This window comes from Anas acuta, chromosome 18 (genome assembly GCF_963932015.1).
Source record: "Anas acuta chromosome 18, bAnaAcu1.1, whole genome shotgun sequence".
NCBI classification, from domain to species: Eukaryota; Metazoa; Chordata; class Aves; order Anseriformes; family Anatidae; genus Anas; species Anas acuta.
In genome coordinates, this window is record NC_088996.1 from 3,388,142 (window position 1) to 3,411,664 (window position 23,523).

The window sequence follows — 23,523 nt, forward strand, 5'->3', positions numbered from 1 at the left end:
TGCATTCCATTTCAGATTTAATTTCTCACTATTTTATTTACTTTCTGCACCACAATCCCTAGTAGGAAATTTAATCTAATCCCAACTTTGGAGATATTAACAGCCCTTTTTTTGAACATGCTATCAGAAATCTGTGAGCATCAGCTTTGATTTAACAGACCTCTGAAGTGCAAGCCTTTTAAATGGAAGAGTTCTCAAAAAAAAAATCTCTGTTTAATATCAGCTACTGGTAAATCTACATTATCACTATTGATTCTGACAATTCTTCACATTTCTATTGAAAGTGGAAAACATTTCTCAGCAATTATCAAGAAATATTTTTAAAAATAGACAAGTTTATAGAAGTGTATCTGATTCTTTTATATATATATATATTTTAAACAGGCCCACTTTTCCCTTTAGAAGTCCACAGAACGTAAACAACTGACACAAAAGATTCCCACCCCAAAGCCATCCTATAGTGATTTTCCATTTCTGACCAGCTCTAGCAGCCACTCAAACCTAGCTGCACAGAGAAAAACAGAGAAAAGCTGTTCCAAGCCAGTGCCCCAGCCCACCTCTGCACCCCACAGCACCCGATCCCATCACTGCCTGGGCTGAGCAAGAAGCCACGGGACTCTGGCTTGGCTTAGCACAGTAGGAAGAAAAAAAAATCTTTCCTTTAGAACTTCTGTTTTTTCATAGCCTGCAAAAAAATAAAGACCTGAAATCAACCTAGCGATCCGACAGCAGCCAGCCTTACACTTTATTCACGTGCCACGGTGGAACCAGCCCAAGTGTAGCACCAGAGAGAAGGAGCCAGGAGTAATTCCCTGTGTTTATTTTCCCTTGGTGTGTGAAGCCGGCTGCCAGGCAGAATCACTTACCTCATGGGCACACGGCACCGCTGTGAGCCGGGCTGGGGGCAGAGGCGAAGGCTCCAACCTTTGATGCTCAGGAGTCTCACATCTTCCTTAAAACAGAAAGAAAAAAACAAAAAAACAAACAAAAAAAAACAAACAAAAAACAAAACACAACAATTTAGGTTCCCAGCTGAAAAAAAAAAAAAAACACACAACATAAGTATGCCTACCAAAATGACCTACCTGACCCCTGTGGCTCCGAAGAGAAGCAAGATACCAAGTATAACAGAAGTTTCTTCCACAATGACCTATTTCCATCCAAAACGACATGCCCTATTAGAAGCCCTGGCATATCATCAGGCACTGCAGTGACTACAAAGGCTCCAATTCAGACACGGCTCTGAATAGCAGCCACGTTTCGGAGGCCTGCAAAGGCTCTAGCAATGCTCAGCATGCTGTCCTCTTCCCCCTTGGCAGCTCCACAGCAGCCACCTACAGGGCCTGAGCAATGGAGAAGGACTGCTGACCACTGCCCACCCCCCAGCAGGGCAAATCACCCCTCCTGCACAGCTCAGAGCAACCAGCACCAGCCCACGGGAGCAGCAGACATCCCCCCCCCTCCCCAGGACCTTCTGCAGGGTTTGGCTGCTCAGAGCTCCTTGCTTTATCCTCACCTCCACAAAACAGCTCAGAAAGCTGTTCTGTACAAGAACTGCAAACTGGGGAGCTGTCCCCAGCCCTCAAGCTCTGTGAAACTCACTGACTGCAACCCCCCCACCTTTACCAGTGCCCCAGCCCCACTGGCAGTGATGTGCCCCCTGCCACCCCGCGGCGTCCCACAGCTCCTTAGGCACCTGCGTGGCTTTTCCCTCAAACAGCAGAGGCCGAAGCCTGGAAGAAGATGATGGCCTGAGGGTTTCTTCATCTCACCCGTTGTTTTCCCACTTTTACAGTTACTGTAGAGCTTGCAAGTGCTCTGGGACTTGTGCCCCTAGCAATCACCTGCACTGTCACAAGGATGGGCTTTGGCTCCATGGTGACACGGCCGAAGGGGGGCTGTGGCACATCCCGTCCAGCAGCACTTCACCCCGTATCACGCTGATCCGCCTCCACTTCGGTCTTCTATCAGTGAAAAAAATACATTGTGAGAGTGACATTAAAACCTCCAGAGCCAAACGAGGCTCCCATTGTGCTGCCCCACACCACGGGGACAGCAGCTGGCCCCAGCCAAAGCCATGCCCCCGTCCTGCAGCAGTGGGGGCTCTGCGGGGTGGAGGCTGGACGGAGGTGCTGGGGGTGCTGCTGGTCGGGGGTCTTGCAGAGGGAAGAGGTCTCCACATGCCCTTCCTTCCTCTCCAGTCAATGCTTTTCATCCCAGCCTCTTTTTCAATGTAGAACATCTCACTGCCACAAGAAAACTTTTTTTTTTTTCTTTTTTCTTTCTCCCCGACAATGGTACTTGAAAGCCCTCAAAGCTGCCACTTTTCTGTGCTTTGGTTTTGTTCCCTTTTTTCTCCTGCTGGCTCTCTGTCCTGCCCTGCAGATGAGATGTCTGTTCTCCCCCCCTAGCTACCCCACTTACCTCTGAAAAAGAGAGAAGAAAGCAGAAGAGAAGAACCTGAGAAAAGAAAAGCAGAAAAAAGACAGAATGATTAAAATAAAAATAGGGGACAACTTGGGGCCAGGTCCCTTTTCCTAGTGTTATTCTTCCTCAAAACATTAGTAGTTTTTATCACTTTTTTTTCTCTTTGACAATTAATTTTGTCAGCTCTATCTGAGGTTGTTGTAGATGTAAATGGGGAACTAAGGCGTAGGCTGGCCAAAAAAAGAAAAACATATTTTTTTTTAATTTCCATTTTCAGAACCAATCTCCGTCCTCACAGCCAAGCAGTGCTTCACAATCCTTTCACTCTGAGATTTCTCCTAGGAGTTGGGGTCTCTGCTACTTTTCTGTGACTTTTGTTAACTGCATTTATTTTCCTGTTCGCATACATTCGGGTTCCCTTTACCTGGATGCAGAGCTGATCTCGCACACACAAACCCCAGCCCACGGCCACCCTGCTGACCACAGCCAGGCTGCCAAGGATGATCAGAGACCTGGTCTTCAAGAGGGCTGCAAATACTCCCCTAAGCAGCTAAATCACCTGCTCCAAGCCAGAGGAAGCCTGCCAGATTTAGCTCATTGGTTTATTGCGACTAGAAGAAACCCTGCAAGGAGGCAGGGCAGTGGTGGGATGCGGGGCAGGACATTTTCAGGCCAGCCCAGGATGCCCACACTGGCTGGGAAGAGGCTCCCGAGCCCTCTGGTCTGCCCGCAGAGCCTTGGAGTGCTCTAACCCAGAGCGCTGGGGTATTTGAGATCTCAATTATTTATGTGTTCATGCTGTGGGTTAATGCTGACTGACACTAAAACACTGCCTAGATTTAGCTTCATAAAATTTTTATCCCCACTATGAACTGCAAGTCTTTCTCCAATTTCATTTAAAGGAAACAGAGTATTGAAAAGCCTACTGAGGAATTCATGAGCAACCAGCTACAACCTCACTATTCCTCCTAGCCAAATCCTGGGACTTGATTACCATGGCAACATATCATGATTTTAATTCCCTTCCTGATTGACCCTGCACACAGACTAGTACATCTGCTTGCTTTCCTAGGAGCTTGCCATGCACTTTGGGTGTAAGGTGCATGGTACTTGCTCCTTAGGGCCTGTGAGGGATCCAGGAACAGATGCTGTGTCCTTTTAGGGGTGAAACAACCAGAAAAGGTCAATAAAAATCAGCAAACCCAATGCAGTCAATGCTGTTGATGCGCTGACCTTCGAGCATCACAGACATCCAGGTGTAGCCCGTGCAGTGGGAGCTCCTGGATGGAACAACTTTGGGGTATTTTGTGGGGTTTTACTTATTGCAGCAATCAGGAGTGGCAGCTTCCACCACTGTGATGAGAACTGGATGAGAAGTGTCTACAAAGATGCAGCTTCTCCAGGGTTGACAAGTCTCTGCTTTGAGATTTGTCTTATTTCAGCAATCACTGCACTCACAGGCATTTACAGGATTATTTTCTCCATTTGTCTCACTAGGGCTGACACTGGAGATGCCTTTCCCAATCCATTCACTGTACCTACACAAATACAGCATCATCACTGAGAACAGACAAAGCTCAGTGTGTGCCCATGTTGGTGTCACCCTCAGAACGGTGATCTCAAGCACGTAAAATCAATGGCTTGAGGTGGAAAACCCTCGTTCAGACTCAGAGCCCATCAGGGAGCCCCCGGTGTCACAGACATTTGGGTGCTCACTTCAGTGCACTTCATACACAGAAAAAATAATCAGAATTCCGATTCTCACATTAAAATCTGCATATAATAAAAGAAATGTGGGCACATGCTTCTTACGAAGCAGACACACAAACCACTGTGACCAGCACTGACAGAGCAGCTTTGTGCATCAGTCACTCATCCCTGCCCATGGAGAGGATCCTTGTGGTCTGGACCTGCCCTCTGAACTCCCTTAGCTTGTGTTATACATCCATATCTATATTTATTAGCATGTTTTATATATAATATAAGTAATGCCCAATCTTGTTGCAGACACCCGGAGACTCACAACTCATTTAAGCACAGACAATACACAGGAGATTCACCTTTCTCTAAGCCCAGGAATGAAAGCCTCATTGAAAGGAGCAGATTGAAACCTCAGCAGTCCGGATGTAGCTACCAGACGGCGTGTTCCTCCACCTCGAGAGATCCAGCCCTTCCTCCTGCTGAAGGGTTAAAATTTTGAACAGAAACCACAGTATTTTCCTTCTTTCTCCGAGCTATTTTATTTAGTTACCCTTTCATTATTGTTTTCCTTCTTCTAAAATAAAAGTAATCTAGGTAATCACGATCATAAAATGGACGTGAGCAAAATGGGTACTGCGGGGTTTATAAAATACAAATTTCCCTTTTCTGGGAAATACGGTCTCTTCTGCACTTAAGCTTTTCAAGCCCTGCCCAGCTCCTAAGGTGGCATGGACCCCATAAGGCTCGTAAGCCCCCGAAGAGGAAATCACTTAAATATCCAGCCCTCCTCAGGACCCGCTTCAGCGCATGCAGGGGAGCTGCAGCCTGGTTTAAGCGTGGGCTTCAGCACTGCCTTGAACAGGGATGCTTTCTGCATAGGAGCAGGAAAAGGCCGTCATTAAGAATAAATTAATGAATGTCTAATAGATGAGCTGGGTACCGCTGAGCCTGCACAGCGATGCCGTCAGCAGGGGCGAATCGTGCAGCTCAGCTAAATGTGCTCGAGCCGAGGGACTGCCACCGGGCTGAAAATCTGACCTGCATGAGGTAACCCAGACACAAGCAGGAATCAGCTCCTTCGCCAACAAAGGAGCCCATTGGGTTTGGGTTTTCTTTCCTTTTTTTTTTCTTTTTTTTTTTTTTCTTTTTAAACTCTTCTGAAAATGACCCAAGAAAAACCTTCCTTGATGTCAGCCAAGCAGTTACTGGCAAAATTTCACTGACACGAAAACAAGGAATCTTTCTTACAGGTTGAATGTATCCAAATTGCTCCAACCCAGTCAAGCCCTCTTTTATTTTATTTTTTTTCCATTCCTCTATTTATTTTTGAACTGATAACTGTTCTGTGCATTTAAGTCAGCCAGAAAGGGGGAATTCCACTTTGATTTAGGAAAGGAAAACACCAGTTATTAGCCTGAGACATCATGTAATCTCCTCTAGAAATTAACTGCTATTTCCAAATGACTGGAAAATCCTCAGAGAAGGGCAGGTCTGAATTCTGGGTCTCCTAACCCCAGAGAAGCTCCTCGATACCCTGTGCAGTGGCAGGTAAACAGCTCAGAGCCTGCATTTATGTTGAAAAGCCACATCACTTCTTTCATTGTCTGTTTTCCACATTAGTGCTGAGGCTTGAACTACATAGGAGATGGCTGTGTTTGCAAATGAGGTATCCCAGATCCTCTTCAGTGTCTGAAATAGAATCCAGTACACCCCAAATAATTACCTTAATGGTTTTTCAGGTGTATGGACCCCAACTTTTGCTTCCAGAGCTGTTATTTTGCCCAGAACAATCAAGATTTTGGGGGGAAGATGCTGCTTTATAACCACCCATTTTATCAACAGCAAGAAGGAAATTCTCATTCTCTTAAATGAATCTAACTCATTTTAAAAAAGTCCCATATTATTTACAAACTGGCAAATCTACCTTTATTTGTCACTGCTTCATAGAAATGGGGGAGATGGGCAAAAGGTCAAATTTTACCTTTCTGATCCTGCCTGGCGTGGGATGCTCTGATTTCACACAGACGGCCACCTGCGTGTGAAGGTAACGAGCTCTGGGTTATCTGATGAACTTCCAGCCATAAATACTTACATCTCTGCTGCCTGATGTAGCCTCACAGTGTGATTGTTGGTATCTCCCTGTGTGTGTGCAAAGCCACAGAGATGTCGCACGGTGCATGGTGGGCACCCATGGCATGCACACATGCAAAAACACGAGGGGAGGCATCTGTTCAAGGCCCTACAGCAACCCAGGCTGAGCCCAGTCCCTAATTTCCCAGGTGTACCCATATCACTGAAGCTTGTGGGAGCTTCCTCTCCCTGTTTTCTTATGTTTGGAGCAGCTTTGACCAAACTGCAGAAAGGGAGGCTGATGGAAGGGCTTGGGCTCGGTGCAAGCCTGAGCTGTCACCACGGGCTCCTTGCAGTCAGGGCAGAGAAGCTGCCACTGCCAGAAGATGGTACGGTTCACACTAAGAGAGCTGCCCAAAGCAGAAAAATTTCCATCCTGCCTTACACACCACTGAAATTCAGTCTACATCTACAGAAGACTCACCTGCAGCAGCAGGTGAGCCAAGTCCACCTTGCCCTTTCCCTGTATCCAAGCTCACCTCCTGGCTGTGGGCTACCCCACTCGGGTCCTTCCATCCTGTCTGGGGGTGAGGATCATCCCGGTCTGACACAGGACAAGTGGCCTCACTGCAGGCAACAGCAGGAGCCTTCCAGGAAAGGGTGTAGCCCCCTGCCAGTGCTAGGAGGAAGGTACAACATTCTTCTGACCACAGCTTGCCGGGCTCCACAGCAGCTTGATGGGGCTTTGCTAAAGAGATCTGTGATCTGTTTTTCTCCCCATGTTGACCCAAATCCACAGCCAAGTGCAGGATCGACTCCTGCGCACACACTTGTTGCAGACCTTGGTGAAACTCCAGGAAGACAGATGTACCACTGGCAGCCCTGTACAACGACGTACATTTTTATGCTAAGTACTTTTTTTTTTTTTTAATGTGCTGATTTTTTGGCAACGTGACAGCAAAGTTAATCAGACCTTTCATTGCTTTAACCAGTTTTAAAGGATTTGTAATATTATACTCACTTATTAGAGAGCAGAAGGAAATTGTTTGTCTGATTCAGAACCCGTTATTTATTGTGCAGTAAGAGCACAATCACCTAATACAGTCAACAGCAAGATATTTTATCTGAGTTTTAGGGAGGTGGGAGTGGAAACCCACTATCCCATCCTACCAAGTGACATAAACCTACTGTGATCTCAGAAGCCACCTCCTGAATACTAAGGAGCTGGGACATAATGGCTTTTAAAGAATATAGTTTCCAATTAGGTCATTGGTTTCAAACACAGGGTGTACTAAATTAGTAACATTTGGTGGTAAATTTCTTTGAAGTTCTCATTAATCTTGGTCTTGGATTTGAACTTTTCTTGGCCATGTTCCTTATAGAATTTGGATCCCGGTTATGTCAAAACAACTGATTAGCCCCACAGTTTGAAGGCAAGGGGGATTAGGTAGGGCGGGTGTTAGATTTCATGAAAGGCCTATTTACCTAGTCGTTTAGCATGACCAAATGGGAGGGCAGCCAACAGGGGCGACGTGCTGGAAAAATTCCAGCGTTCCTGGCTCATTAGAGATCTCTGCAGCAAATGGTAGCGTTGCACTTGTGATAGCAGCCACTGTTCACATCCAGCTGCCTGCTGGGCCCAGGCAAGGGCCGAGGATTTCCCCTGCCCCGTGAGGGCCCTGCTGCCTGGTCAGGCCGCCCACTTCTTCATCTCTGGGGAGATCAGTGGAGGAAGCACTTCCCAGGAACGTCTTCAGGCGGTGATGCTGCTTCTTCATGAATGGCCCAAAGCAAAGTTCACCTGAAAAATCAATCGAACTCTTTCCATCAATTGCAACACATTCAAAGCCAGGCTTCTGAATAGATCAGTCACCAAAACCAAGAATTGTTAAGAAGCTCACGGGGATGCTCTGACATGGCCTTTATCTAAAGAAGCAATAAGTTTAATTCCTGAATTAATGAACCAGAAGAAAATACACGGTGAGTCATGGCAGCGGCGAAGCTTGGGAAGTTCTCAATAGGACATGCTACAGTGAATCCAACCTGCAGCACACTTGTGTCCACGGTGCACATCTCCTTCCTGAGGGCTCCAATTAGTCAAGGAACAAAGGAGTACACCCGGAGGCCTTTCCGCGAGATCACAGCCCGGTGACAGGGACCTGACAAGTAGAATACTCAGAAGTTTCATGAAGAAAAGTGCTCTCACTGGAGCATTCAGCGGCTGAGAGCAGACCGAGAGCCAAGCTACTGTCTGTCCCCAGGGGACATCTGATCTCGAGCCAAGACAGAGTGCCAGCCCCGGAGGGTGCAAGGCCAACGTCACTTCCAGGTCAGGTGGATGCACGCTGCCTTGGCAGAGCTTCAAGCCCCGTCATCTCATGCAGTTACCGCTCACTTCCATGGGACCAGAGCAGCATTTCCAGGTGGTAAAGCTGCACGAGACACCAGCCAGCCTTCACGCTGCTTGGCTGCTGTCAGCAGTGCCCTGTGAGCAATGCTTCTCCTGTTTGTCCTGCAGAATAGACCTGGTAGCCAGCGTGACTACGTGGCTTTGCAGCTGAAATGCACTGGAAAATTGGAACTGGTGCAGCAGTGGCCGTGCTTGCTAAGGAGGACAGCACGAGTATTCAGCCCCAATGGCACAGTGTAAAACTAAGTGCAACTCATCTTCTTGGAAGGAAAAAATAATCCCAAGATTGTGATTTCACTTAAGAAAATGACTGGTTCAGCTCTAATTTTAAATGAAATTCTTGCTTCCGTCTCTAGACAATCTACCTAAAACACTTCATCAGTGCTCAGGAAGTCCTCCCTCACACCAAAATGCCACGATTGTCTAAACCCAGACCTCGTTCTCACCAGCACCTAATACACACACTCAGCTTTCAGCATGGGTTCAGCCTCTTTGACTCCAGCAGGGACTCTTCTAACATAAATAACATTCCTACATATGCAGAGGTGTTTGCAGGATCATGGCCACACAATTAATACAGAACTAACTTTAATAAGCCTAATTAGGGTCATTCCCCGATGGTGCGAAAAGTAGCACTGATACCTTACTGGCTGGGGAGGGAGAAATCACAAGTCTGATCGACCACGTGTTACTTCCCACAACTTGGTGACCTCAGGGTACGACTTCAGAAATCCCTCCTATAAAACTGGAGCTACAGAAAAGCGACCTGGCTGCATTTAGATGGAGCCATGGAAAATACTCTCTTATTTTTTTTTTTTTTTTCTCAGCAGTACACCTTGGCTCAGAACCATTTCTTCCACAGTTAGGAGCTCAGTAATATCCCTCACATAATGATGTCAAAGTACGGAAAAAAAAAAACAACAAAGGGGGAGAACCAGCGTGCAAGGGACTTTCTGGAAGGGCCATATCCTAAAGAAGTGGAGCGTTTTAGTGGTGTTTAGCAGAAGTTACACAAAGAAGAAAGAGAACTTCGATGTGGCACTTGTTGTCCTGGGTCCTCCCCGGTGAGCCCACAAGACCTTGAGCTGTCCCTGAGCTTTCAAAGGAGGGGCTGGCAGAAAGCTGGGGGGTACCCACACCTCGGGGAAGGAGGAGACGTGTCCTGGCCCGATGCGGTCACCGATGCTCCAACATCCTTGGACACTGCACAGCCAGAGCAAGCAGGCAGCGAACACACGTGCTCTGCAAGAGGAGCTTGGAGTTTTCCAGGGGAAAGCATTTCCTCTGGTTCTTCTCCAATTAAAAATCACTCGGTGGCCTACAGCAGCTTCTCGTCTGGCATATCGTGAAACCACTATTTCAGCACAATTTACAGCCTTTTGGGGAGGGGAGAACGTGGTTATTTAGTAACTTCCCTGCTCGCCCCTAGGAAGGTCAGATCCTTTTGTTCCTTGCCAGAACAGTGAAAGCCGTAAACTACAGGAGGGAGAGCACGCTGGGAGCCTGTGCTGCGAGTGCACGCACCTGGATAACCCCGCAAACAGCCGTGCACTGCAGGCAGGTCACGCATGGAGACGCAGAATATTAGGGGACTGAAGCATCAGAGCACGGTACGCAGCAGCAGTGCTGGAGGGCAGTTTAAGAGCCAAGTGCTAGAACACAAAGTGCATGGATTAGGTGCGTTTTATTGAGATTTGGATGAAATCTGCCACTTGTAACCAAGCGTTCAGTAGACACCAGGAGAGGCTGATCCCTATTAATTTCCCCTCACCAGCCTTTTTCCTGTTAGGAGACAGAAAATAGCAAAGCAAGATTCAGCCTTTCATCCCCTCCACTGCTGGCACCTCTAAAGCATGGTGTGGTGCCCAGCCCTGCTGTCAGCGGCTCCCTCAGCTTGCACAGTAGTGCGATGCTCATACGGGCTTATGGAAGGTTAAAACAATAAAACAAACAAGAAATGAAGCAAAACAACATTAAAACATAATAAGGAATGAGAATAACTTGCCAAGAAGCCCCTCCTAAAAGAAATTATTTTAAAAGTTATTAACAAATATTAAGGATTTTTAAGGGGCAAAAAGCTAGCAACATTATTTCCATGTTGTTTAGTACCCAAAGTTTTGCGGATATTTAATTATTGCTGTTTTCACACACCCCAGGCAGGCTCGCATGACACAGATGCCGCACTCTGGGGGAGAAGCCACCTGAACAGGCAGAACATTGTTACGCGACTTTTTCCCACAGCTTCTCAGAGCTTCCAGACAGTGGTTTGGGGAATAAGGTTAAAAAGTCCTCAGGGCTCAGAAAATCCACCAGTGAGAGAAGGAAACACCTTCCATTGTCACTACACATTTGTTAACATTTCATTTCACAAGAAATCAATACAGACCAAGCTGTTTCTGCCAAAACCACAAAGGAACAATGGTCCAGTCACCCCACCCCAAGTTTTGTCACCCCACCGAAGCATAAAACAAACACTTTCCCTCTGCCTCCCCTGTTTACTCTGAAAAATATTTGTCCGGGAAGAGCCAAAACTTATCTTCAGGAAGCTTGCAGAGGAAAGATAGCAGATGAGAAAATCGAGAGAAGAATTTTGAATAGTCCAAGCAACGAAGGCAAAGCAGTGGTTCCCAGCATCATCTTCATCTCAGCTTGCTTGCTCAGCCTGACAATCAACATCTTATTATGCAGTCCTAACATTTCTCTGCAATTTAAACACGGCATCAGTAATGGTGTGTGATCTTCAAGGTCACTTTCTGAAGAGCTGTCTTTAGCCCAGTAGTCGCTAGCTATTTAGGAATAAAAATGACAATTTCACTAAAGCAAATTACATCCTAGAAGTGTAATACACTTCAGCAAGTGCAATGGAAATGATCAGACGGGGGATCTGGCTTGGAATGCATTAGCTCTCATGTGTATAAAGCAGGTTTCTGGTATCCAGAAACATTTCAGTGTAGCCTTCAGAAAAAACGTGTCCCCCTTTTTATTTTTTTTTTTTTTATCTCCAAGTACATTGATTTATAATCATAGTACATTAAAAAAAAAAAAAGCACTACCCTTTGCTATTGTATATGCACGCACCAGTCTACCTAACATACATTTCCTTGGATATTTTTTACCTTGGGAAAAAAAAACAAAAAAACAACAACAAACAAACAAACAAAAAAACCCAACAACTTTATCCCTGCCACACATAGGCGAATATTACGTCTTGCACATGAAATGCTCCTTTAACCTGTCGTGCCATTTATTTATTTTTCCATGCTCTTAACTGAAGAGAATCTTCTTCTTCTATACAGCCATGTGCTCCTTCTGCCTTAGCCAGAAATTGTTTGGGCATCACTGTAGCTCCTGTGATGGCTAACCAATGTCACCAAGGCTGGGCTGTGACATCACAGACCGAGCGGGTTCCTTTGGGTTTACCTACTCATGTTTAGGCAGTGCATGGAACAAGGTCCCTGTAAAGCCCTGTACGTTTGATTGAGGAGGTAACTCAGCTAATATACATTACATACCATGGTGCGTTACTGGAAAATTCTGAAATTTTCATGAAAGTCCAAGAACTGCAAAATAATTGCCAAAAATGTGTGTTTGCAACTTGATATTGCTCCTCTGTTTCTGGGATTCACATGAAGTCTTCAGGTCTGCTGATATTTTTGATCAGAGCATCCCTTTCTCACAGGAGAAGCCAGAATAACGCCACCTTTACACATACGTTTTAATTTAAGTCACTCTATTTAGCTCAGTCTGATCAATCCTTGATGTGATACCCATAGAGAATGGTAGAGGCACTGCCTCAACACCGAGGAGGGAAACTGCCCACAAAACAAAGCAGCTGGATCAAGTCTAGCAGCCAGCAGTACAGAGCAGTTTTCACCCAGGAGGACCAGGGGAGACATCTGGGTAGGTCCCGTTCCCCGTTACGGGTGAGGCCATCCATGTCCTTGTAGCTGGCAGAGGAGCCAATTGCTTCCAATTGACTGGTCTTAAACCTTTAGAGCCAACTGACCAGCAGGAAACACATGACTCAGGTGTGTCACTGTGATTTAAATCATCTTAATATGTCCCTAAATCTTCACGTGCTGCCCGTTGTTGTGGTATCAACTGTCCCCGCACTTTGAAAAATTCAAACATCCCAAAGCTGGGAACAGGACCAATTTGCCAAGAGCTCACAGACACGAGATTAAAACCTAAAACATTAAGAGCCTTCTGGGGTTTGGGTTTCCCCCCACTTCCTCTCTCACCGAAATCAGGAAGTGCAAAGAAGCAACTGTGAAAATAAAACTTAGTTTCTTTTCAGAAAGTTACTTGAACTTTTTGAACCTTCTGTTCCATTTCCATTTAGGGCAAAAATCCAAGATAGTTATTCCTGTACTTAAGCCAGGTTCGGTCATCCTTAGTAATTAAGGGCACTAGATCAAAAATGAAATTTATTGTACCAGTAACACAACCACAATGGACCTTCATAAAACTTAACCACATGGAGAAGTGGGTTGCCTGAGATCTGCCATTCAAGCAGGCTTTATTGCATTTATATATAGAATCATGAAAAATAAATTAAGAATGGGGATGACCCTTTGTCTACCTAGGGGCCTGGAAAAGATGTTTGCCTCTGATACAGTTTGAAAATTAGCATTTTATAGGGTCTGGGATGCCGCCTGACACAAAATACTTTAAAATTCTGTAAATAATGTAAGTAAATTAACAAGAGATAGCGACTGCAATGAATAAAACATAAGTTAAGTACCTTTCTGTTTCCCCTGAAGCCTGGAGGAAAAAAGTGACTAGATTTGGCTCTTTGGGAAAAAAATTGCAAGTAGTCCTAGTGCTGGGAGGAGAATACACAGATAATTTAGAGAAACACCAAAAAGTCACTCTGAAGCATCTTCAATTCAAGTCTGAGGAAAGACAGTCTCTTATGGCAAGACCTTGGGGTGAGTGTTAGCTGCCTGCAGGACAGGCTGGCCCTACAGCCCTGAGGGCTCAAGACGGCCACCAGGGCCCGGCCTTCCCCCCCTTCCTCATCCCTCTGCTCCCCTGCTGGGGTCTTTGGCAGATGCCTCTCCTCAGGAGCTCCTTCCTCTGAAGGTGAATGCTCCCGAGAGCTGCTTTCCAAGCCCAGCACCCTGCTCAGGGGCTGTCCCTCTGGGAGGCTAAGCAGAGCGCAGGGGCATCTTCACCATGAAGTCCTCTGCTGTCACTGCAGCAAGTCAGAGCTCGGAGGGGCAGTGAAGAGCAGGGAAGCCCAGTTTTGGTGCTTCTTGCTCTGTTGTAATGTATGCGACTGTAGCTGACGTGCTTCAGGCTGAAGACCAAGACCACCAGTCCCATGCTAGCCCAGGGCTCCCTCTGCTTCATGAAGTCCACCTGAGAGCCTGGACACGACTGAGCAGTCCTAGCAGGGCTCTGCAGCACGGCATGGCTTTGCTGTGTAGACTGTCTGGGGACAGAGGACAGCTGGGCCCTCTCTTTGCACTGACTGAAGTACAGATGGGGCTGTCCACTTGCTTGCAGAGCCCCCTCTGTCCTTTTAAAAAGAGAATCTCTTTTGGTATGACTTTGGACAAGAAAATGAGTTGCCTATTTGTGACACAAAGCACGTGTCTCAAAGGAGATCTATGAGGTCAAATGCATTACATTCGGTGAGGCATTTGGTTTCACGACTCATATATTTGCATTTACACTTTGGATCTGGCCTTGAAGGCCTAATCCAATGTCCCTGGCTAAGCCAGAGCAGGAATCGTGCAGCAGCACGCCTGCTCGGAGGCGCGAGCCTTATCAGATGGGCTAGAAATATGACAGCAAGAGCCTCTCCCAGGATGTTTTGGCTTGTGATCCGAGATGAACACCTGGAAGCAAACAGGAGCCTGGAACAGATTAAATGAATTGGCCAGACTTTCTCATCTTGTTAGCATGCTGCAGGCTTCATTTATGTTTTGGACAGGGTTTCAGAGTGCTTCTTTATTTGATTCAAACCAGATAGCCCATCACAAATCTAAAACTCCTGCTTGTATCAGCATCACCCAGATACTGTCCCTGCAGCAAAAGGTCTTTGTGACAAAGGCATCTCTAACAAATTCAAACGGCGCACACAGACTGGGGCTTTGCTGCAGATAAAAGCTAGCAGAACGTTCCACATTGTCTCCTCTCCTCCACCTTTTTCATCTCACTTCTTTGCTTCTAGTTTCACTGCCCCAAATCACAGGAAGATTCAAACTGTGACAGCTTCCAGAGACTGCATTAGGACATCCAGCTGCAACCGGTAAAAGGACAAACAATAACATCTCCTCGGAGAGCCCCAACCACAGCCACACCATGTGCCATGGCTGGGATGCAGCTGGTGCACTGCGTCGCACCAGCGCAGCCAACAGCTTTTATTAATTTTCCTCTCGAGCAGCAACTTTCCTATCTCCCTATTTATGGAAGTGACTCAGAGGTCCCCGTGGAGATGAGGTTTTTGTAGCCATCTCCTGTCTTCAGGAGATGCACAGCAAGGACAAGGATGCCCAGATGACACCAGCGGTGACGTACACACACTGCCATAACACTGCTCTGAGCCACCAGCCCCGTTCCACCCCCAGCTCTCATAAAAACTTTCAGGCAACACAACGTCTTGTAAGATTTAAGTGGATTGAAAATGTAGTTGGATGTCAATAATCAACCAAGGAAAGCATAACGCAGTGGAGGACCCAAGACAGCAACAGCACCAGCATGAGAAAGACAATGGTCATTGGCCCCAGAGGTCTTCATTTGTGCTGCTCCTAGACCACGGGATTTCACCACCGGGGGAATCCCAGCCTGCCTTTTTGCATCTGCAGGTAACAAGAGCAAAATCCTTCAAGAGAAATTCAGCAGCTTCTCTTCCCCCTGCTGCTGCTGAGGACCCAACATCTCATCGATCGTTTCCACATGGTTCGTGCTGACAGTATGAAGCCATGCTCCGCACAGGCATTAAACTGCTAACATCAATTACCAAATCAAGAAAATGGAAGGATTTTATCAAGCACCGTTACTGGCAGATCTGCCTGTGTGCAAGGCCTTCCAGCAAGCATATAAATCATGGAGTTAAACTGTAGGGAGGTGCACTTGGCCCTGCGGTGGGGAGAGCTTTGCTCACAGGCAAGGGAAACGGTCCAGAGCCTGCGCCCAGCCAGCCCCTGGGGTCCTCTCAAGTCCTGCACTGCCCTGGGCTTGAAGCAGGAAGAATTTGGGTTCTACCCAAACTTTACCATTGTCTGATCTGGGGCAAGGTACAACCCCATTTTGTGCCTTGATTCTTCTAATTTAAAATGGAAATGAGTCCAGACAGCTTCTGAGAACTGCTTCAACCCATGGGGAAAGAAGAAACAACAACAACAGAAACAAACAAGCAAAGGTCTTGCAGATGCCACAGTATCAGAAACTGACAACTGATTGTATTTCCTCTGTAAGAGCAGAAATCTACGCATCTCCCTAATCCATGACTTGTGGTCAGAGTAGCCACTGCTTAGGAGCTTTTCTCAGAGGACGGCAGAATTTAAAGCTCATGGCTTTACAAGCAGGCAGAATGGTTTTGCTTTTAAAATCAGTTTACACTGAAAAATGCCCAAATCATTTGCCTTCTGCAGCCTCTTATCATCCCCCGCCTTCACATACCAACACTATCAATTTAGCTGTAGCTTTGTTCAAATGCTATAAAGCACCAGGCAGAAAGTTCCATCTGTGTCAGAAGTCCCCCACCTTTTAATATTTTTTTATTTTAGGGAATTTGCAATTTAATATAAATCAAACCTGCCTCCCCTGGGCTGAGGGCTGGCTGGACAAATTGGGGTTAGCTGCTTACATATTCTAAAGGAAGCAGAGCTGGACAGGGCTGCTCAACAGAGTGATTTGCCATTCCTGGGGCACAACCAGGCTGATCTACACCAGAAGCAGCTCCTGGAAGGGACCTGGCCTTCAGACACATCTGCAAAGCACCTGACGCTGCGCAAGGGACTGCAGGAACTGCAGGACCCAGAGGACAAGGTGGTGCATGGGAGAGAATTAATCAGCCTGCTCTGAAGAAGAAAGGGAAGAAAAGAGCTTGGCCCACATGATGAAAAATTTAAGAACCCACAGCCTGGCAGTTTCCTCCTGGGGAGAGTTACAGCACAGCTGGAGGAGAGGCAGAGCTTTCCCTTTGCACATGTACTGCATAGAGGCTGCACCTAAACAAATTGCTGTTTTACTCGCCACAAGTCCTTTCCTCTCTCCAGAAAGGAAACAACCAAAAGATAAGGAAACCTTGCCTTTTCAGTTGACATTTTTGCTGAGTCTGAACTCACATTACTGCAGCACCCCAGCCTGAGCTAATCCCACTGCATCTCCCTTGTGCAGTGTCAGCATTAGCTACTCTGATTTTGTAGGGAAGAGGCTAAATTAGAGCATTTACTAGCCCTGGCATCCTTCCCTGTAGAACAGCCAACTCCCTGACCAAGGAGACTGCACAGTTATAGAAAGGAGAAGCAGCTCCTTTTCTTTGGGATTTCTCCTCTTTCCAACAGTTGGAGCGGGTGGGAGCATCGCACCCCTGGTGGCTCCGTTCCCTGCAGGTAAGGCAGGGACAGTGCAGACATTGTACAGATACGGAGCTGGCAGCAGAAACCATGCAAGAAGAGCAGGCAGTGGCTGTATTCGCCCACCCTGCTGGCCAGGAGACCAGGGTGTCCCCTCCGCCACCTCAGAACATGAGCAAGGCTACCAGGGGAGCCCTGGCACCAGCCCCGCTCCCTCGAGCGCCACTGCTAAAACCCCAGCAAATTCAACAGCGGCTTCAGAAAACAGAAACCAGGGCAGGCAGCAGCACCCGTGGAACAAGCAGGGCTTTATCCAAACATCTGCACCTCCGCTCCCATCACCCATCAGGCCAAACAAAAACAAAGGCACAAGCTTTCCATTTTCTTCTTTTATTACCCACCTTAAAAAAATAAAACAAAACCCTGGTCAGCCCCAGGATTCCTATTTTTATGGAGACCATCCTGCCAGGCTATTGCTCCACAAGGACGTCATTAATGCCATTTACAGCTCGGCTAATAACCGGCCTCTCTGCTGCTCAGTAGGCGAGAGCTGTGGAAGAATCATTACAGAGGCGATCCCAGCAAAACCTAATTCTGCCTGGCCACACGCTGGCAGGGCCAAAGCGGCAATCTCTTGGCGTCCTGGCTGTAAAATCAAATTAAATTAAAGATCCCACTTCACCAACGGCCTAATGCTAATTTGTGTAGCATTTCCATTAAACAATGCTAGCTACAGAAAACATACACGAAAGCACTTCAACAATTTAACGGGGAACATTCCAGTAGGAAACATTATTAGATTTTCCTATTAAGCTGCTCAGGGCACACACTCGCTTAATAGACGTTAATTACATTAGCAAGGCTGCAAATTCAGCCCTGGTGGAATCTAAGTGACTTTTGCAAAATTGACTCAGTCCTGGAATTTCTGCCTTTTTTTTTTTTTTTTTTTTTTAAAAACCTTTTGTCACTACAGAGAGAAAATTGGAACCAAGCCACAGTGTCACCACTTTTTCAGCAGTGGCTTTAAACCACTTCAGCGTACTGGTGGATTTTGCTTTCACATTGCCAGAGTGGAATTTTGACTAATTTCCCAGCTTGGCAAAATAATTGGAGAAAGCTCATGATATTTGATTAATGACTTTATGGCTTTTTTTTTTTTTTTTTAACAGCAGAAAGAATATTTGATGTTAGAAACAGAAGAAAAAAAAAGTTATTTCAGTTAGTATTTTTGTCAAGCCACTAAAGTATTTCATATTTCTTCTAAATGTGTTTGTGTTCTATTACATTCAATGGGGATTTAAATATACGCTTTGAGTTAACAAGGCATATAATGATTAGCTTAAATCAAGATCTAATTACAGAAGATTGTTGACAAATGGTTTCAGACAACATGTAAACGCAAGCCAAAGAGCACTCTGCTTGCACCCAACAGAATTATTCTTTTCAAGATAATTAACTTTGGCCTGGACATATCATCCCTAGCATTTGGGCCTGTGCTCCAGACAGCTAACCTCAGCCACTTTTTGGAAGAATCTCCAGTTTTTATTGACTTTCAAGGGAGCCTAAACATAGATTTAGTCCTCCACAGCCACATCATTGAGCCATTACTTCTGCCTCAACACTTAATATTTTGGAGGTGCAGTTTCTGTTTGGTTTTGCTGTTCACTTTTACACTTTGCTCTTTTTTATTAGTAAAAACCAAGAACCTTGAAAAGCTCTGCCTCAAAACTGACTCTGACTGCCGGGAGTAGGCCAGTGGCCAAGGCCAGGGCTGGAAGGCGCTCCCAGACCCCCAGCCCCACGTGCACCTTAACCCCCGAGGGGATTTATGTCCCTACAAGCACAGGAAGGGCACTCCCACATGCAGCGCAATCTCCTAAATCTAAATTAGTCCTGCCGTATTTTAAATTCAATAAAGAGCTGATTACTCCAGGCCCTCAAACAGCCTTTCTGTTCACTTAAACTTTTCACTATTAGAAATAGTAAACACAGTATGCACTTTAAATATATCCGAAGCCTTATCCTAATCCCTTCCCTTGCTCTTAGCCTGTATGATTTCTAACACATGTGTTGCATTAATAATTAAGATGAATTTAAAGGAAGATTAGGCCTAATGCAAGACATGGGAGGTGCTGGAGCTAAGCACTGTGGCAAAGGAAGTTGACGGCCCCACTTGAGCCATGGCTGCCCTACCCCTCCTGGAGGACACCCTCTGTATTCACCCTCACCTCAGTGCTGTTGCTCCTGATTTAGGATCTCCGGGGAGCTTTCTCAGCCCCCAGACAGGGAGATCAGCCCAGAGGTTTCATTAGCTGCCAGCCTGCCACTTCTGCAGCACCTGGGACCCAAAGCACAGCGCTTGCCGATGGCTCCCTGGTGCTAGGCCTCCGCTTCCACCAGCAGCACAGCACGACAGCCTCAGCACCACATGGGTGTTGTAGCAGGAATCCTCCAAAAGTAGGGCCCTGGCTGAGCATCCTGAAAGAGCGTTCCCCTTCCTTCAGGGACTGGCAAACCTCCATAGCTCGTTACTGTAAATTAAACCCAGGCGGGGGCACCTCCCAGCCCAGCTCAGCCAGTGACAGAGCAGTGTGGATGGAGCAGCTGGTGCTGCCCTGCTCCTCCTCTCTTCAAAAAAAAAGAGAGGAACAAAGACCTGTGTTTTGTTTTTGAAGAAACAAAGACATGCGTTTTCCCCAGCTCTGCATCTCCAAGACCCATTTCTTCTAGCCACCAGCCTCAGCAGCCAGGAACAACCACCTCTCCCCAAGCTCTCACAGTCCTCTCCTCCAAAAGGCTTTAAGTCCAGATCTTCTTGTGCACAAGAGCGCTTCATTTTGAGTTCTTCCAACGTGAAACCAGCAGGGTTTAACCCCCAAGGAGAATTTTGAAGCTGAGGTGCTGCTCTCTGCATGCCCAGCCACTTTGCTGTAGGATAACCCCATGCCTAGCAAGGAAAGACTCATGGTGCTGACTCCTGACCAGCTGGGTGGAGATGGAAAACCAAGGAGGGGAAGGAGGAGGTGTCCTAATGTGGCAGTACTGGGTAGACCTAAGGTTTGAGGGAGTTTGGGGTAACTTTACTCCACTCAGTTGCTCTGAACTCTCACCAAGGGCTCCAGCTCCACGTCCCGGTGGCAGATTCGCATTTGCACCTCTCTGAGCACACCAGAGAGGAACAGACATTTCCCTTCGGTGCACCAAGGAGGTGGAAACAAGACACTGCTTGTCTCGACGTAGGATTTCTGACGGCTTTAAAGCAGACAGACACAAACTGAAAGTCCCCATTAGCAATCCGTCACCTAGGCAATTGCTCATGTTCTGTCATTTTGGCTAAAGTGTCATTTAGAATAATTGGCCCTTTTCAGAGGCCAAATACTATTTATGAACCCTCCCTTAAAACTACATATAACCAATAACATCTCCAGCATGAAGTCTTTTGGGCTTAAAACATCTAATTAAGCAGATGATAACATCAACACAACTTCTGCTCCACTCCAGGAGCTGTCAACACACAGGACTGACTTTTTTTTGCAGTTTTTATCATGAGATCCATTATATCTGGCATTTCTCTTCCATCGCTAGCACAAGGACTCATATGGTTATATATGCAACTCTCAGCTCTTTAATTTAACTCCATTTTCAGCATTAATGCTTGAAAGAAAAAAAAAAAAAAAAGACTCTAAAAATCATGACCCAAGTATAATTGAGGCTTCAGAAGTAGAAGCTATTTCAAAGCAAAACAGAACCCCTCCCTGCCATCATGCCCTCATTTATGACAGCAAAGCTAGATTCAGAATCACTTAAGATATTACTCAGCTCAAGTGATGCATCAGGAACAAGGCTGCAGCTAATCCGCTGAAAGCATCACTAAAACCCCAAAAGCACAGAGGGACCTCGTCCCATCTCCCACGTCCTCCTGCGTGCTAGGGCAGCTGAGCTTGGCTGAAGCCCTCCTCTAAGGAGACTGGTTGACTGCAATGATGCCAGGTGTTTTACCCATTGCCCCAAAAATAAGCATTAGGCAGGAATGCACAGGCTCGGGCGCACTGCTGTACCAGCAGGTCAAAGGACTGGAAAGGAAAGAGAATCAGACTGGAGACAGGGCTGAGCAAGTTTTCCTGAGTAGCCTTCTGTGATGGGAAAGAAATCTTCTTATTGAGTAGCTGGTGGTACTGGGGATGGCAGAAGACAGATGCAGAAATGAAAACACTTTGAAGTGCAGCTAAATAGCACAAGTGCTCTGCTCAGCCCAGGGAAAGCCTCAAGCCAAGCGCAGCCAGCAGCAGGCACGGGAGGGAAATTCAAGCCTGAAGAGGATGTTTAGTTTGGGATAGCAGCTTTGTTTTCCTCCAGCTGCAACCCAGACACTGTTTTTCACATTGCAAGATGTTTTCAGCTCTGCTCATGGCATACATGTACACAGATGAGGGACTTTGGACTGATGGCAGTGGCCTCCTGCTAAGGACAATTCCACCATTTTAGGGGCACTGAAGGCACAACTGAGGCTAGTTTTCTGTAGAAGGGACTATAACTGAAAAACTTCTTATTCACCTCAGGAAAGGCATTTGCATCTATTCACCTCTAAATCCCCAAACTGTAGATCAGGCAGATTCAAAGCCCACATCTGGTCATCTTACAGACTGCTCTCTTCTCACTCTTACAAAGATAAGTCCTTCTTCCAGCAGGTAGCCCCATCTGAAACTGCTTTAACACGGTGAAAACTTGCCTCTGCCTTCCTTCTTAGTAAAACCCTTCCAAAATCTGCTGCACCTTTGGCTCGTTCCTGGGAACAGCACCATTCTACATTTGTTTGTGTTTATGCTCTTGGCCTGCCAAGAAGCAACTCTGACACCTTTCTGCCCGTCAGCACCCCATAAAAATATTGGAGCATATCATAACCTCCAGCAACAGAAGCCGTTGCTAACCCATATGCAGCGCACACACCCATTTTTGTCAGTGGGTCCAGGATTTCAGGACTGTCCTGGGGATGTTGGTGACCTGCCCATCGTTCCCTCTGCTTTCAGGTGTCAGGTAGAGCAAGGCCAGATGCTCACCTCCCCGGCACGAAGCCCCATTAGCATGACCATCCGCATGCTGATATTCAGCCAAGGGCTGAACTCACCCGACCTCGCTTGGCGTATGAGATCCCAGCCCAGAGAGGTATGGCTGCAGGCCAGTAAGAAAACAGATGTCTGCTATAGACACCACTCATTGATACTTTACTCCCATTTATTATTTATCCAATACAGACTCCAGGTCAATTAGGGTTCTGTTTTTGTGAACTCTCTACTAACATTTTTAGAAACAAGGTCTGACTAAGAATAGCTGCTCAAGAGATGGAGAAATTCTCTTGCCAAGGGACATGCTGACTCTCGGTAGTTTCCTGCAGGAGGAAGATTGTCTCAGTGGCAAAGCTCACTGGGAGCTCAGTGAGAGTCCAGAGCGAGTTCAGTCTTCGGGATCAATAGAAGCTGACAAATAGATTACGTGCCCAAGTATTAGCTTTCTGGGTACAGCACAGGGATGTTCTGAAGTCGGCCACTTTGACTGTTTCTAAGCCAGCTTTGCCACCTTCTGAAGATCTCACAAGCAAGTTTTCTTCAATTACAATGGAGGGAAACAATCAAAAAATAATAGAAAACAAACAAATAAAAAACAATTGTGCTTTTAAGATCATAAAAGGACCTAAAAGGACAGTGCAAAGACTGACCATATGAATATAGAAGTAACAGTTGGCAGAATGGAAAAGAAAAAGAAGTCACCCCATGGGAGCAGGGAAGGCTTCAGCCATTGTTGCAAGCTCTCTCCATGGGGAAAAGCAAGGCTGGTGACCATATTTCCATATTTTACTAAGAGAGAGACATTGAATCAACTGTGGTCTTCTGACCAAGAGAGAAGCGGTTACTCATGTACATGCAAACACAGCAGCTCTCGAGTTACTCTTGTTTTGCAGCAGGAAGGAATTTCCTTGTTTGCTTTATCAGATCTGCCTTGGAAGGAGAGATCAGCCATAAGGATATTTTGTTCCAGGTTCACCTCGATCCCACGAGATGCCCAAGGCAGGGACCTGATCTGGCTCCCCTCCACTGCTGCTGGCCAGAGCAAAGTTCCCAGACCCTTCTGCACCAGTTTGGTGTGTTGGGGAGGGCTAGGCTGGAGGAAATAGTGTTTTATTCCCTCCATGCTGCATACAGTAACTATACTTGCCCAAAATAATTTATAGCAGCTCCCCAGAGATGCCCAATGGAAACCAAAATCAGCAGAGGTGTGCCCCAGATCCCTTTTCTTCACTGCAATGCAGGGGTAAGGGCCGGGGAGCAGCCTGTGCAAATGCAGCCACAGGAGTATTATCAAATGACATTTTCCTTTACCCAGAGATAA

The 23,523-nt window shown here is 46.5% G+C and overlaps 1 long non-coding RNA gene across 1 annotated transcript; it reads right to left on the reverse strand.

The window, feature by feature from the left end:
• Nucleotides 1–1,780: 1,780 nt before the first annotated feature.
• Nucleotides 1,781–8,229, reverse strand: LOC137841905 (uncharacterized). The gene is made up of 5 exons (XR_011088824.1): nucleotides 7,684–8,229; nucleotides 6,738–7,080; nucleotides 6,110–6,160; nucleotides 4,488–4,607; nucleotides 1,781–2,460 (listed from the first exon to the last, which is right to left on the reverse strand). It is a non-coding gene; the product is annotated as an uncharacterized lncRNA (long non-coding RNA).
• Between the last annotated feature and the right edge of the window lie 15,294 nt (nucleotides 8,230–23,523).